Here is a 12,155-nt window from a genome sequence, read left to right as displayed (position 1 = left end):
CTGTTATTTGTAGTGAAAACAATGGCTTCAAGTCAGGCATAAAAATAATTTATTTCAATCGACAGATACAAGTTTTCTGATCATTTTTCTATCTTTTGTAGGTATACATTTGAAAGGGATAACTCTCTTGTGATTATATAACTGGATTTTTTTATGTTGAGGTTCACAAATGCATTAATTAGAATAATGGCTTTTTGGCTGGGCGCGGTGACTCACGCCTGTAATTCCAGCACTTTGGGAGACCGAGGCGGGCAGACTGCTTGAGGTGAGGAGTTCGAGACCAGCCTGGCTAACATGGTGAAACCCCCCTGTCTCTACTAAAAAAATATAAAAATTAGCCGGGCCTGGTGGCGCGCGCCTGCAATCCCAGCTACTCGGAAAGCTGAGGCAGGAGAATCGCTTGAACCCCGGAGGGGAAGGTTGCAGTAAGCCGAGATCGCACCATTGCACTCCAGTCTGGGCGACAGAGCGAGACTCCGTCTCAAAAAAAAAAAAAAAAAAAAAAAAAAAAAATATATATATATATATATATATATATATACACACACACATATATATATATACACACACACACATATATATATATATATATATGGCTTTTAAAAATCCTTCAGCTGGTCTTAATGTGGTTAGTCACTGAACCCATTTATTTGATATATGTTAGAGTAAAACCTAATTTGTAATGTCAGCAGCTAAACATTAAAGTAGAAGTGCTTTTCTGATGCAAGATAAAGCTTTGTGTGGTGGTTGAGTCCAAAAGATTTCTGCATGAATCCAATAACAAGCTCTACTGAACTCCTGTTATGTGTAAAGTACTGTGTAAGGCATTGCAGTGAAAAAAGATTAATTCATTTACCCACTTAATATTTATTGAGACCTATTTTGTGTCTGATTGCTAAGCCTTCAGGATACAAATACAGGTAGAACTCGATCTTTGCCTTGGAGTTGCTCAGACCCTGTGAGGGCAGACTGATAGAGAAAAAAATACTTACAATGTAATAAGCACAATATATGAACATGAAAGTATGAGACAAGGTTCTGCCCCTGAAGAGTTTATATAGTAGTTGACAGGACAAAGAATTTGTTTGTTTGTTTGTTTTGCAACAGGGTCTCACTGTGTTACTTAGGCTGGAGTGCAGTGGCAAGATCATGGCTCACTGCAACTTCAACCTCCTGGGCTCCAGCCATCCTTGTACCTCTGTCTCCTGAATAGAGCTGAGACTACAGGTGAGGGCCACCATGCCCAGCTGATTTATTTTTAGAGATGGGGTCTTGCTATGTTGCCAGGCTGGTCTCACACTCCTGGGCTCAAGTGATACTCCTGCCTCAGCCTCCCAAAGTAAGAATTTTCTTTTCTCTTTTTTTGAGACAGGGTTTTGCTGTTGCCCAGGCTGGAATGCAGTGGTGTCATCACAGCTCACTGCCACCTCAACCTCCTGGGCCCAAGCTTTCCTCCCACCTCAGCCTCCTGAGTAGATAGGACCACAGGTGCATGCAACCACGCGCAGTTAATTATTAAAATTTTTTTTGTAGAGATGAGGTCTTGCTATGTTGCCTAAGCTGGTCTGGCTATGTTACCCAGCAATCCTCCTGCCTTGGCAGCTTGGCTTCCCAAAGCGCTGGGATTACAGGCTTGAGCCACCATGCCCAGCCTAAGAGTTTTCAAAATTACAAAGTGTTAACCAAACTAAACTGTGCTGCCTTAGTGAAACACATAGTAAGTTTCTCAGAAGAGATAAAAGAATGGAAGTTTGAGGAGAAAATTCACTGGTCAGTTCATAATTTAAGCCCCCCCTTTTTTTTTTCTTTAAAGACGAGTTGTCTGTTGCCCAGGCTGGAGTGCAGTGGAGTAATCACGGCTCACTGCAGCCTCAGTCTCCTGGGTTTAAGGAATCCTCTTGCTTTTCAGCCTCTCCAGGAGCTGGGACTACAGGTGCTTGGCTAATTTTTGTACTTTTTCTAGAGACAGGATCTCCCTATGTTGCCCATGCTGATCTCAAGCACCTGGGCTCAAGTGATCCTCCCACCTCAGCCTCCCAAAATGCTGGGATTATAGGCGTGAGCCACCTCGCTGGTCCTATTAGTCTTTTTTAGTACTCCTTTACTGTAGATGTAAATAAATACAGACAAGGCACGGTAGCTCAGGCCTGTCATCACAGCACTTTGGGAGGCTGAGGTGGGCGGATCAGTTGAGGTCAGGAGTTTGAGATCAGCCTGGCCAACATGGTGAAACCCCGTCTCTACTAAAAATACAAAAATTAGCTGGGCATGGTGATGCCTGCCAGTAATTCCAGCCACTCGGGAGGCTGAGGCAGGAGAATCGCTTGAACCCAGGAAGCGGAGGTTACAGTGAACCGAAATCATGCCACTATACTCCAACCTAGGCAACAGGCAAGATTCTGTCTCTAAATAAATAAATAAATAAATAAATAAATATTACAACAGTCTTAAGGCAATAATAATAATAGATAACATTCATTGAGTGATTATTAATGTGCCAGGCACATTATCTCATTTTATCTTATAACAACACTCTGCTCTGCAGCTGGTACTAGTTACTTTAAAGAAAACCAAGGCTTAAAAAGTTCAGGAAGTTACCAAAGATTATTGAGCTAGTAGATGGTAGAATAGAGATTGGTGTTGGAAATTTATGTGATTCTAATATTCTAAGAAAGATTTCTTTCTTTTGTAGGGAAGGAGGGAGTCTTGGTATGGAGGAAGTGGGGAGAGGTTGCAGGTGGAACTGGCCAGGAGACCAGAATTCTGGGTGGGACTTGGAAGGTATAAATGGATAGGGGTATCTGTTTTTTTACTCATAGATTTTCTCCCTCAGATATTTACACTACCTATGGGGAACTAATGTGAATGTTAGCATGATGCTAAATACAAAATTTGTATTGTTATATAGAGAATTGAGTAAATTACCAAATTTCTGCTGTGTATAATTGTATAGGGAGCTATGCTTGGGAAAATAGTTGTAGCAAGCAATTATATATTTGTAAGCTTCCAGCAAGTGATCATTTTAGTAGTGGAAATGGTTATCTGTATTCATATATAGGGGAAATGTTATTACAACAGACTTTAAGGCATTTAGTCAAACATATTTTCATACAGTAGTTTTTTTTTTTTTTTTTTTTTTTTTTTGAGACGGAGTGTCCCTGTGTCGCCCAGGCTGGAGTACAGTGGCGCAATCTTGGCTCACTGCAAGCTCCGCCTCCTGGGTTCATGCCATTCTTCTGCCTCAGCCTCCTGAGTAGCTGGGATTACAGGTGCCCGCCACCACGCCCGGCTATTTTTTGTAATTTTAGTAGAGATAGGGTTTCATTATATGAGCCAGGATGGTCTTGATCTCCTGACCTTGTGATCTTCCCGTCTCGGCCTACCAACGTGCTGGGATTACAGGCGTGAGCCACTGTGCCCCGCCTTCATACTGTAGTTTTTTTATATTGAGAAAAATGTATGTATGTGTCACATGTTTTTATATATTTGCTTTCAGGTTTTTTTTTTCACTCTATATTTCAAAGTCCAAAGTACGGTTTTCTGGTTGAAATTCAAATTTTACATCTTTGTATTATTTGTTTGTTTTTTGAGACAGAGTCTTGCTCTGTCACCCAGGCCGGAGTGCAGTGGCACAATCTTGGCTCATTGCAACCTCTGCTTACCAGGTTCAAGCGATTCTCCTGCCTCAGCCTCCTGAGTAGCTGGGATTACAGGCACGTGCCACCGAGCTCAGCTAATTTTTGTATTTTTAGTAGAGACGGGGTTTCGCCATGTTGGCCAGGGTGGTCTCCAACTCCTGACCTTGGGCGATCCACCCGCCTCAGCCTCCCAAAGTGCTGGGATTACAGTGGTGAGCCACCGCATCCGACCTGTTTGTTTTTTGAGACAGAGTTTTGCTCTTGGCCTCAGCCTCCGGAGTAGCTGGGATTACAGGTGCCCGCCACCACACCCAGATAATTTTTTGTATTTTTGGTAGAGACAGGGTTTCACCATGTTGGGCAGGCTGGTCTTGAAGTCCTGACCTCAGATGATTGACCCGCTTTGGCCTCCCAAAGTGCTGGGATTACAGGCGTGAGCCACCACTCCCGGCCCCCAAATTTTATATCTTTGTAAATGGCTTCTTTAAAAATCTATGTGAGATTATGTCTGTAATCCCAGCACTTTGGGAGGCTAAGGCAGGAGGATTGCTTGAGGCCAGGAGTTCAAGACCAGCCTGGCCAACAGAGTGAGACCCTATTTCTACTGAAAAAAAAAAAAAAAAAAAAAGAATCCCCAGAAACCTAAATGAGAATGATAAATACCATTAATGAAGTATTGATAATCAGTTCTAGACTTACTAGAATGCTTAGCGGTCAACCAGTCCATTCTATTCATTTTATATTGAGGAAACTAAAGCCTAGAGAACTTTCTTTTTTCTTTCTTTCTTTCTTTCTTTTTTTTTGAGATGGAGTCTCGCTCTGTCGCCCAGGCTAGAGTGCAGTGGCACAGTCTCGGCTCACTACAACCTCCGCCTCCTGGGTTCAAGCAATTCTCCTGTCTCAGCCTCCTGAGTAGCTGGGACTACAGGCGCCCGCCACCACGCCCAGCTAATTATTGTATTTTCAGTAGAGACAGAGTTTTACCATATTGGTCAGGCTCGTCTGGAACTCCTGACCTCAAGTGATCTGCCCACCTTGGCCTCCCAAAGTGCTGGGATTACAGGTGTGACCCACTGTGCCCGGCAAGCCTAGAGAACTTTTAAATGACTTACCCAAAGTCACACAGCTGCAATGTCCCAGATGTCCTGGTTTCCAGCTAACTGTTCCTTGTACTCTACCACATTGCCAAGTTATATTTAATAATTACTGTAGAGTTATAGATGCCCTCAGCTAATTTTGGGAAACCAGTTTTGTCAAGAGGCTATTTACTGATAGATGACAGAATACAAACTGATTACTTGTTTACCTTAAACTGTACTTATACTTCCTACTTGTACTAAGGATAAGTAATTCAGGTGTTTTATTTAGGTGCTTCCTATTTTTGATTTGCTATATTACTGTTTAATTTTTCTGTCTTCAGTTGCACTGCTGGGCCATTTAATAAACGCTTCTCTGATTTAGAAAAAAGTGGAGGAATACAACTGCGTTATAATACATATTAGGCTGGGTGTGGTGGCTCACGCCTATAATCCCAGCAGTTCTCCCTAGAGAACTTTCTTTTTTCTTTCTTTCTTTCTTTTTTTTTTTTTGAGATGGAGTCTCACTCTGTCGCCCAGGCTAGAGTGGAAGGCTGAAGGTGGGTGGATTGCTTGAGCCCACAAGTTCAAGACCATCCTGGGTATGGCAAAATGTAGAAACCCTGTCTCTACAAAAAAAGTGAAAAATTTAGCCAGGATTTGGTGGCATGCACCTGTAACCCCAGCTACGTAGGAGGCTGAGACAAGAGGATCACTTGAGCCTGGGAAGTTGAGGCTGTAGTGAGCCATGATTCCACTACTGCGCTCCAGGCTGGGTAACTAACAGACACTCTGTCTCAAAAAAAAGAAAAAAGAAATACATGCAGTTTTGTTGTTTGTTTTGTTTTGCTTTTTTTGAGACAAGTCTTGCTCCATCACCCAGGCTGGAATGCAACCTCCACCTCCTGGGTTCAAGTGATTCTCATGCTTCAGCCTCCCGAGTAGCTGGGACTACAGGCATGCCCCACCATACTTAGCTAATTTTTGTATTTTTAGTAGAGACAGGGTTTCACCATGTTGGCTAGGCTGGTCTCGAACTCCTGACCTCAGGTAATCTGCCTGCCTCGGCCTCCCAAAGTGCAGGGATTACAGGTGTAAGCCACCTGCCTGGCCTCTACCAAAAAAATTTTTTTTGAGATGGAGTCTCGCTCTGTTGCCCAGGCTAGAGTGCAGTGGCATAATCTCAGTTCACTGCAACCTCTGCTCCCAGGTTCAAGCAATTCTCCTGCCTCAGCCTCCTGAGTAGCTGAGATTACAGGCACCAGCTACCACGCCCGGCTAATTTTTTTTTTTTTTTTTTGAGATGGAGTCTCGCTCTGTGACCCAGGCTGGAGTGCAGTGGCACAATCGCAGCTCACTGCAACCTCTGCCTCCTGGGTCAAGCGATTCTCCTTCCTCAGCCTCCCAAGTAGTTGGGATTGCAGGCGTGAGCCCCATGCCCAGCTAATTTTTGTACTTTTAGTAGAGAGGGGGTTTCACCATGTTGGCCAGGCTGGTCTTGAACTCCTGACCTTAGGTGATCCACCCCGCCTCATCCTCCCAAAGTGCTGGGATTACAGGCGTGAGCCCCTGTGCCCGGCCCCAGCTAATTTTTTACCAAAAATTTTAAAAAATTAGCTGGGTCTGGCAGCATGCGCCTATAGTCCTGGCTACTTGGGAGGCTGAGGCAGGAAGATCCCTTGAGCCCAGGTGTTTGAGGTTGCAGTCAGCTAAATCATGCCACTACACTCCAGCCTCAGTCTGACTACACGTCAGAGTGAGAGTGAGACCCTGCTGCTAAAAAGAGAAGACAAGTGATCTCATTTTATTTATTTTTATTTATTAATGTTTTGAGATGGAGTCTTGCTGTGTCGCCCAGGCTGGAGTGCAGTGGCGCAATCTGGGTTCACTGCAACCTCCGCCTCCCGGGTTCAAGCAATTTTCCTGCCTCAGCCTCTCGAGTAGCTGGGATTACAGGCACCTGCCACCAAGCCCGGCTAATTTTTGTATTTTTAGTAGAGATGGGGTTTCACCATGTCGGCCAGGCTGGTCTCGAACTCCTGACCTCAGATGATCCGTCAACCTTGCACTCCCAGAATGCTGAGATTACAGGTGTGAACCACTGCCTTATTTTTATTTTTATTTTTATTTATTGAGACAGGGTCTTTGTTGCCTAGGCTGGAGTGCAGTGCAATCACAGCTTACTGCAGCCTTTGCCTCCTGGCCTCAAACAATCCTCTCACCTCAGCCTCCCAAGTAGCTGGAACTACAGATGTGCACCATCATGCCCAGCTAATTTTAAAAAAGTTTTTTTCACCCCGCCCTCTCAACAAAGCTTTTCCTGACTCTGCTAGGAACCAGGAAGAGAAAGTCTAATTTTTAATTTTTTTGAAGAGACGAGGTCTCACTATATTGCCCAGGCTGATCTTGAACTCCTGAACTCAAGGAATTTTTCCACCTCAGCCCTCCAAAGTGCTGGGATTACACGTATGAGCCACTGCACCTGGCCAAGTGATCTCATTTTAAATTTCCATTTATTTGAGATGAAGTTGAATATTTTCCATATTTATTATTATTTTTTATTTTTATTATTATTATTTTTAGACAGAGTCTCTCTCTGTTGCCCAGGCTGGAGTGCAATGGCATGATCTCAGCTCACTGCAACCTCCGCCTCCTGGGTTCAAGTGATTCTCCCACCTCAGCCTCCCAAGTAACTGGGATTACAGGCATGCACCACCACGCCTGGCTAATTTTTTTTTTTTGAGACAGGGTTTCGCTCTTGTTGCCCAGGCTGCAGTGCAATGGTGCGATCTCAGCTCACCGCAACCTCCACCTCCTGGTTTCAAGCGATTCTCCTGCCTCAGCCACCTGAGTAGCTGGGATTACAGGCATGTGCCACCATGCCCAGCTAATTTTGTATTTTTAGTAGAGACGGGTTTCTCCGTGTTGGTCAGGCTGGTCTCGAACTCCCGACATTAGGTGATCTGCCTGCCTTGGCCTCCCAAAGTGCTGGGATTACAGGTGTGAGCCACTGTGCCCAGCCTAACATCTTTTTATTTCTTTATTGGCTGTATTTCTTTCAGTGGAATTGCTTATTCTTTGCTTATTTTGTAACTGGGCTTTTTTCTTCTCATTCTACCCCTCCCATCCCATTTTAGTTTTTCTTTTGTATCAAAGCTACATTTATTCTCTGAAAACATTTTTTTAAATTTTGTTTTGTTTTGTTTTGTTTTTGAGACAGAGTCTCCCTCTGTTGTTAAGGTTGAAGTGCAGTGGTGTGAGCTCAGCTCACTGTAGTCTCCACCTCCCAGGTTTAAATGGTTCTTGTGCCTCAGCCTCCTGAGGAGGCAAGATTACAGGCACCTGCCACCACGCCCAGATAATTTTTGTATTTTTTTTAGAATTTAATTTAATTTTAAGTTCCTGGATACACATGCAGGATGTGCAGGCTTGTTACATAAATGTGTGCCATGGTGGTTTGCTGTACCTATTAACTCATCACCTAGGTATTAAGCCCTGCATACATTAGCTGTTTATCCTGATGCTCTTCCCACCCCCACACAGGCCCTAGTGTGTGTTGTTCCCCTCCCTGTGTCCATGTGTTTTCATTGTTCAGCTGCCACTTATAAGTGAAAACGTGGCATTTGGTTTTCTGTTCCTGTGTTAGTTTGCTGAGGATACATGAATGGAACTTGATTTTTTTTTTTTTTTTTTTTTTTGAGATGGAGTCTCGCTGTCGCCTAGGCTGGAGTGCAGTGGCGCAATCTCGGCTCACTGCAGCCTCTGCCTCCTGGGCTCAAGCAGTTCTCCTGCCTCAGCCTCCCAAGTAGCTAGGATTACAGGCACTCGCCACCACCCCTGGCTAATTTTGTATTTTTAGAAGAGACAGGGTTTCACCATGTTCGCCAGGCTAGTCTTGAACTCCTGATCTCAAGTGATCTGCCCACCTCGGCCTCCCAAAGATTACAGGCGTGAGCCACCTTGCCTGGCTGAAGTAATTTCTGTATTTTTAGTAGAGACGAGTTTTGCCATGTTGGCCAGGCTGGTCTTGAACTCCTGGCCTCAAGTAATCCTCTCACCTTGGCCTCCCAAAGTGCTGGGATTACAGGTGTGAGCCACTGTGCTGGGCCTTTTTTTTTTTTTTTTTGAGACTGATCTCTTCGTTGCCCAGGCTGGAGTGATTTCACTCACTACAGCCTCAATTTCCCAAGCTCAGGTGATCGTCCCACCTCAACCTCCCGAGTAGCTGGGACCACAGTGTGAGCCATCATGACCAGCTAATTTTTGTATTTTTTATAGAAAAAGGGTTTTGCTATGTTGCCCAGGCTATTCTAGAATTCCTGACCTCAAGCGATCTGCCTGCCTCAGCTTCGCAGAGTGCTGGGATTACAGGTGTGAGCCACTATGCCCAGCTTTATTTTTAAAAAAATATTTTATTTTTTTGTGGACACATAGTAGGTGTGTATATTTATTGGGTACATGAGATGTTTTGATATGGGCATGCATTGCATAATAATCAAATCATGTAAAATGGGGAATTCATCCTCTCAGCATTCATTATTTGTGTTATAAACAATTATACTTGTAGTTATTTAAAAATGTACAATTAAATTATTGACTGTAATTATCCATTTGTGCTATCAAATATTCCCTCTTACTCATTCTTTCTATTTTTGTTTTTGTTTTTGAGACAAGAGTCTCGCTCTGTTGCCCAGGCTGGAGTGCAGTGGTGTGATCTCGGCTCACTGCAACTTCTGCCTCCCGGGTTCAAGCGATTCTTGTCCCTCAGCCTCCTGAGTAGTTGGGATTACAGGTGGATGCCACCATGCCTGGCTAATTTTTGTATTTTTTAGTAGAGACAGGGTTTCACCATATTGGCCAGGCTAGTTTTAAAGTCCTGACCTCAACTGATCTGCTGCCTTGGCCTCCTAAAGTGATGGGATTACAGATGTGAGCCACCATGCCCAGCCTTTCTATTTGTTTTTGTACCCATTAACTATCCACACCTCTCCCCACTTTTCTCTTTAGACTAATAGGAACTCTCTCTATGTATCCCTGTATTTTAAACATATATTGCACATATTTTCTACAATCTGTTGCATCATCTGTAGTGTCCATTGATGTGCTAAAATTTCATATCTGTCTTTTTTCTTAATGGTTTCTGGGTTTTGAGGCTTGCTTAAGTAGGCTCTCTCCATCCCAAAATTATAAAAATATTTTATATTTATCCTAACTCTTTACTAGCTTATTTAACTCTTTAATTGATTTGGAATTTATCTTTATATGTTTTTGGAGGTACTCTTTTTCTCCACAAATATGCAACTGACCCAAGCCTATTTGTTGAATATCGTGTCTTTAATGATATGAAATCTTATCTTCATCATGTTCTCAATTGCCATATATCCACCATTTGTGTATGTATGTATGTACGCCTGTGTTTCCTTTTTTTTTGGAGACGGAGTCTCACTTTTGTTGCCTAGGCTGGAGTGCCGTGGCGTGATCTCAGCTCACTGCAACATCCGCCACTGGGGTTCAAGCGATTCTCTGCCTCAACCTCTGGAGTAGCTGGGACTACAGGTGCACACCACTACGCCTGGCTAATTTACTGTAATTTTAGTAGAGACGGGGTTTCACTATGTTGGCCATGCTGGTCTCGAACTCCTGACCTCAAGTGATCCAACCGCCTTGGCCTCCCAAAGTGCTGGGATTACAGGTACCAGCTATTGCGCCTAGCCTGCATGTGTTTATTTTTGAATATTTCTGTTCTTTTCAGTTGTTTATTCTTGGGCCAGTACCATACAGTTTTTTTGTTTGTTTTTTGAGACAGGTATCACCCAGGCTGGAGTGCAGTGGTGCGATACTGGCTCACTGCGGCTTTGACCTCCCGGGCTCAAATGATCCTTCCACTTTAGCCTCCCCAGTAGCTGTAACTACATGTGTATGGCATCACGTGTGACTAATTTTTGTATTTTTTAGTAGAGATGAGGTTTCTCCATGGCCTAGCTGGTCTCGAACTCCTGGCCTAGCTGGTCTCAAACTCCTGGCCTGGCCTAGCTGGTCTCGAACTCCTGGCCTCAAGTGACCTGTCCTCCTCGGCCTTCCAAAGTGCTAGGATTACAGGTGTGAGCCACTAAATCCTTTTGCTAACTATAATTTTTTCTTCTGTGTTTTTTTTTTTTCTTTTCGAGACAGAGTCTTGCTCTGTCACCTAGGCTGGAGTGCAGTGGCACAATCTCGGCTCAACTGTAACCTCCTCCTTCTGGGTTCAAGTGATTCTTCCCTCTCAGCCTTCTGAGTAGCTGGGATTACAGGCACGCGCCACCACGCCCAGCTAATTTTTTGTATTTTTAGTAGAGACGGGGTTTCACCATGTTGACCAGAGTGGTCTTAAACTCCTGGCCTCAGGTGGTCGGCCTGCCTCAGCCTCCCAAAGTTTTGGTGTGAGCCACCACGCCCAGCCCTTTTGGGTTTTCAAGATAGTCATATTTCTAACTGTTCATGTCTTTGCCTATCTCTGTTTTGGCATATGCAATTTTTTTCTTATTTTGACGTTTTGAATCTCTTTATAGTAAAAATATTCTTTTTTTTGGTGGGGGTGACAGGGTCTCAAAAAAAAAAATGGTGGTAGGCCGGGTGCGGTGGCTCACGCCTGTAACCCCAGCACTTTGGGAGGGGGAGGCCGAGGCGGGTGGATCACCTGAGGTCCGGAGTTCGAGACCAGCCTGGCCAACATGGTGAAACCCCATCTTGACTAAAAATACAAAAATTAGCTGGGCATGGTGGCATGCACCTGTAGTCCCAGCTACTCCGGATGCTGAGGCAGGATTGCTTGAACCCAGGAGGTGGAGGTTGCAGTGAGCCAAGATCACGCCACTGTACTCCAGCCTACGTAACAGAGTGAGACTCCATCTCCAAAAAAAAAAAAAAAAAAAAAAGAGGCTGGAGTGCAGTAGCACGGTCATCACTCACTACAGCCTTGACCTCCTGGGCTTAAGCAATCCTCCCACCTCAGCCTCCTGAGTAGCTGGGACCAGAGGCACGCACCACCATGCTTGGCTAATTTTTTGTGTTTCTTGGAGAGACGGGGCCTCACCATGTTGCCAAGGCTGGTCTCAAACTCTTGAGCTTAAGTGATTCTGCTATCTTGGTCTCCCAAAGTGCTGAGATAACAGGTGTGTGCCACCACGCCCAGCCAAATATATTCTTTTTTTTGAGACAATGTCTCACTCTGTCTCCCAGGCTGGAGTGCTTTGGCAAGATCTCTGCTCATTGCAACCTCCACCTCGTGGGTTCAAGGATTTTCCTGTGTCAGCTTCCTGAGTAAGTGGGGTACAGGCATGCACCACCATGCTCAGCTTATTTTTGCATTTTTAGTAGAGACTGGGTTTTGCCATGTTGGCCAGGCTAGTCTTGATCTCCTGATCTCAGGTGATGTGCCAGCCTTGGCCTCCCTAAGTGCTGG

General features: G+C 44.4%; 1 protein-coding gene across 36 annotated transcripts in view; it reads left to right on the top strand.

Moving 5' to 3' along the window:
* The window catches only part of USP54 (ubiquitin specific peptidase 54), a 128,562-nt gene that overhangs the window by 1,320 nt on the left and 115,087 nt on the right, over positions 1-12,155 (top strand). The window lies entirely within an intron of this gene.

This window comes from Pan troglodytes, chromosome 8, assembly GCF_028858775.2.
Source record: "Pan troglodytes isolate AG18354 chromosome 8, NHGRI_mPanTro3-v2.0_pri, whole genome shotgun sequence".
In the NCBI taxonomy this organism is placed as follows: domain Eukaryota; kingdom Metazoa; phylum Chordata; class Mammalia; order Primates; family Hominidae; genus Pan; species Pan troglodytes.
The sequence above is the reverse complement of the archived record's forward strand: the minus strand, read 5'-3'. Positions and strand labels throughout refer to the sequence as shown.